The sequence below is a fragment of the Macrobrachium nipponense genome, chromosome 21 (genome assembly GCF_015104395.2).
Source record: "Macrobrachium nipponense isolate FS-2020 chromosome 21, ASM1510439v2, whole genome shotgun sequence".
NCBI lineage: Eukaryota > Metazoa > Arthropoda > Malacostraca > Decapoda > Palaemonidae > Macrobrachium > Macrobrachium nipponense.
The window spans coordinates 60,994,944-60,999,810 of NC_087212.1; the positions used below are offsets into that span (position 1 = coordinate 60,994,944).

A 4,867-nucleotide genomic window follows, 5' to 3' on the forward strand; every position below is an offset into this window, starting at 1 on the left:
GCTTATTGCTCCACATATATGAAATGTAATACTTGAACAATTATCAAGGCAACATCGATATTTGGATACATTTGTATGTGAATACTGTCCATAAGCAAATGCATGCTTTCCATATGTAGAAATTTATAATAAGCAGTTTCTCTGAAAAATGGGTTGAATTCAGCACTCAAAAGCATTCGTTTCAGTTTTATAAGCTATAACTGAAGCATCTTTGTCGTTATTTGTGGCCGCTGTGTCATATTGTTTCTTTAGTTATCTTACGCCGAGTTATGACCATATCACCAATGTTCTCATACATGGGGCTAAGCCATAACTTCCTAACCATGATTTGAATTGTCATGTTTCATTTGTTTTATATACAATGTGTTTTAGCAATCATTTTTTGCTATTATTATTAGTTATTAGGTTAAGGTTTATATATTAGTGGTCAGTGGGCTCACACACATACACACACACACACAGATATATTTTTGTGTGTGTGTGTGTGTGCATACATACATACACATATTCACTTGTCTAATGTTTTCCCTTCTTTTGCATACTAGAATTCAGTTGTATGGCAAATTTTGCTTTATGTTCATTAGGAAACTGCTAATTATGAACTTCACTACGATAATAATAATAATTAAAAAAAAAAAAAAAACAATCGCTGCTACGTTCCGCCTGTTAACGGCCGGATCCAGGATAGTTCCTGCACACTCACAGCTTCATTTTCACAAAAGCTCTTGTTGGCACCAGAAATTAATTAGTTAACGATGACTGCAAGAGCGTAAAACACATCTTCCGCGGTCTCTCTCATTATTTATATATAATATATATATATATATATATATATATATATATTTCTATATATATATATATATATATAATATATATATATTTCTATATAGATTATATATATATATATATATATATATATATATAATATAATATATATAGTATAGCAATATAAAAACACTGTATCGTGCTTCTAAGAAATCAATAGAGGGATCCACAGTAATATCCTTGTTTATATAAATATAATATATTTATGGAAATACATACAAAGCTTAAAGCTTTTGTCCATCCTCCTGTGGACTTGATCAAGTGATCAAGTCCACAGGAGGATGGACGAAAGCTTTAAGCTTTGTATATATTTCCATAAATATATTATATCTAGATAAACAAGGATATTACTGTGGATCCCTCTATTGATTATATATATATATATATATATATATATATATATATATATATATATATATATATATATGTATGTTGTATATATATATATATATATATGTGTGTGTGTGCTTGTTTATATATGTATATACATATATATATTTAATGACATTTACACATCATTCGGTTATCACACATCACCACGGGTGAAAAAATAGGTCCTGACCGGTTTCGACTTTATTTCCAAGTAACTGACGAAGGCCCTTCGTCAGTGACTTGGAATAAAAGTCGAAATCAGTCAGGATCTACACCCAGTTTCTTATGTCTCCACTTGTGTCGATGTCATATATATATATATATATATATATATATATATATATATATATATATATATATATATATATATAGTACGTATATGTTTTGCTGGAGTCGGATTAGATTTTACTTCTTTAGTATTAAAATGATGAGTTTCTGCATGTGTATTAAACATTTATTTAGATGGTTTTGTTTTATAAATTACAGTTATTTTGTTGGATCAAGATCTTCTCGTATTAATGATAACGAAAGAAAAGGGAGATAGTTGGGATATCGGGTATCTCATTTGTGCAATCTTTAGCCCTGATTAAAAGGATCTTCCAGAGTCTCCTTAACAACGGTAATTTTGAACTAATGTTCAATACTTTACATTAATGAGGTAACTTGACCCACGAATGGGATCTGGAGTTTAAAAGCGTATATCTCCTTTAAATATTCATCCGGACTTCGTTACACTCAGTGCTCTTAGCATCATTCCGTCACAACTCTGCTATCTGCTCCTACAGAAGTATTATATTCACATCAGTAACTTAACACAAACTATTAAAATTCATCAATAAAAACAACAACTAGAGCTGCATTAGAGAAACAAGCTTCCTTTTATTGTAAAGATGCTTATCATTTTTTCCCAAGGGCCCCATAGCGCACGAAAGCAATTCAAGCATTAGATATGCAAGGCACAAGAACATTATTTAGTTCTTTGCAAAATGTTTCCGAAGTCTGTTCACGACATAGGAATGAATGCGCACTCCTGATACACTTTCATTCCGTTGCTCATGGATTACCAGAGATTTATTTGTGAAATATTTTACCATTGCAGTGTCATGGGGTTGTAAAGAGAGAGAGAGAGAGAGAGAGAGAGAGAGAGAGAGAGAGAGAGAGAGAAGAGCATATTGCATGACATCAAAAGTCCCTGTAGTTAATTTTGTTATTATTTCATCCAGACCTTTTTTCTCCAAGAGTGAGCAGGTTCCGAAATGAGTACGCAGAAGAGAGCCTGTGAAAAACCTTGGTTTTCTATAAGCATAGTTCAGTGATTAAGTACAACTGTTCAGTGACTATGCTGTACATAATAATTATATACTTTCTATGTCAGAGTACTGATAAGTACGTGAACAGTGATTTGCATAAAATATAATTATGTATATTTTTGTTTTCTATGTCTTTGACCTCCCCTTTACTTCAAGGTCAGAGAAATGACAAAGAAATCCATTAAAATTTATAGCCCAAAAAGATGAGTATGTTACTAAATATGTTATTAATTCCGTGACGTATCTTGGGGCAACACTTTTATAGGGTTCATACTCACCGTGGAGAGTCAGCAGTTAAGTGTTACGTCAGTTCCACTTTCCACTTTCCTTCTTTTTGTTTCATTTCTCACGGTCACTGTTGTAATTTAACAGTGATGAGGTAAATTGATGCACTTTTTTAAATTTATATTTGGAGACTAATTTTAACCTCCATTTTTAGTTGAAAATTTGATTCGTATGTACTGACCCACCAAAAAAAACAGCAAGGATTTCTACTTATTTTGTTATGTCCTTTGTGCGGAGTGATGATAATATTAGGAATGGTTGCCTAAGTTCTGTTCTACCATGGAATATTTGCGATGAATTTTGAAATGTTTTTATACTGATGAAAAGTTCGATGAATACAAAATGGAGGAAATTCTCAGTGGTTGCACAGAATAACATACAAATGACTTTACTGCCTTTTACACACATGTGACGCAAATACACTAATAGACACATATATAAAAGTGATTTAGGATAAGGCTACTTCCACCACGCTGTGATCTAAGGGTGGTCAAGGATTTTTAACTACCAACAGCATCTGATATTTGATGGTGGACTCTCATTCAATTACTGATGAAACCAAACGTTATATATTTTGTTGCTCAGGTGACCAACGACATAGAGAGCGTGTTACTTTCGTAGTTCAATGGATATAATGCTCGTGTAACTGGAGAGGTAGATTGATTCCCGAGCGAGTAGAGTGGCTCTGAGCGCGATTTGATAACGCATCTGCAGATTATATGAGAGGTGAACTATTTACCTGGTGGCTTGTCTAGTGGGGCGAGAAGGCCAAGGGCCAGTCGATGGCCTTGGGTCTAGTAATCTCATTCAAAAACGCTTGCTGAGAACGAAAAGGTAATGCAATATCTATATCTATTTGTGTGTGTGTGTATATATATATATATATATATATATATATATATATATATTATATATAGTGTGTGTGTGTTATATATACATATATTATTTATATTTTATTTATTTTTTATATTATTATGTTTTTATAATTTAATTTATATATATATGTGTGTGTGTGTGTGTGTGTGTGTGTGTGTGGGGGGGGATAAGAGAGAGAGAGAGAGAGAGAGAGAGAGGGCAACATTGGTCGGCAGTATGAAGATAAGTTATTTTAATGGAAACCCATCCAGACTTTGTCACCTATAACCTTGCAATGATGTATATGGGCAGGGCTGTTGCAGTTGGAAAAAGATTGTGTGCATTAATCTGGAATGCAGGCGTGGTGGTTGAATTTCGTCGATGGCGCAAGAAAGTGATATTTCAAATGAGACATCACCGCCATTATGGAAACTTGAGGACTTCTTTAAAAATGGAAAAAATAATGGGTGACTAGGGTGAGTGACACGAAACTGTTATCCCCCCACCCCCAGCCCTTCCCCCCCAAAAAAAAATATGATAGAGATGAGTCTTAAATAGAGCTAGCTTCAGAGGTAATAGCTTTTGAAGTTATGAGGTAACAGTCTAAGGGAGGGGTGTACACGCTGGGTCGGGAAAGATTACCCCGTCTTACTTTCCCACCCTTGCCAATGACTTGGTCGCCGGCAAGATGTTGGTCTCGCTCACAGGGACTGGAAGTGAAAGCTACTATATAAAGTCCCGAGCAATGGAGCTCATGCCTTCATACTCCCTTGGTGTGTGTGTTTGGAAGGTTCCTCACGTCTTGTCGATCTCCATCGGCTCAGCAAAAAATTCCTTTTGTAGCTTCCTTCAAAAGCAAGGACCTGAGAGGAAGGAAGAAGGTTCTTCGAGTGCCCCTCGCTTGGGTTGCCCCGTACTAAGAGGTCGATCATATCCCAAAGTGACGGCGACGACAATTTAGGAATTATCACATCCCGGAAAGAGCAGATTTTGTGCTTCATAGACGCCGATGAAACAACGGAAATGGCTTTGAATTGATCGCTTAATAAGTTCTTAAATATAGAACGTGGGCGCTCAGCAGTTTTTGCACTTCTGGGAGAATAGATAAGGCTTTTGTTTTGTTGCAAAGACATCCTGAGATTCAACGAGTATTTTAGGAATGTATAAGAACACACCTTTGCTAACTTACGATAAGTAGGAATAAAAAAAAAATAGTGGAA

The 4,867-nt window shown here is 34.7% G+C and overlaps 1 protein-coding gene across 1 annotated transcript in view; it reads left to right on the plus strand.

The window, feature by feature from the left end:
* LOC135198069 (opsin Rh5-like) overlaps positions 1 to 4,867 on the plus strand; it is a 707,912-nt gene that overhangs the window by 626,547 nt on the left and 76,498 nt on the right. The gene's annotated exons all lie outside the window — the stretch shown is intronic.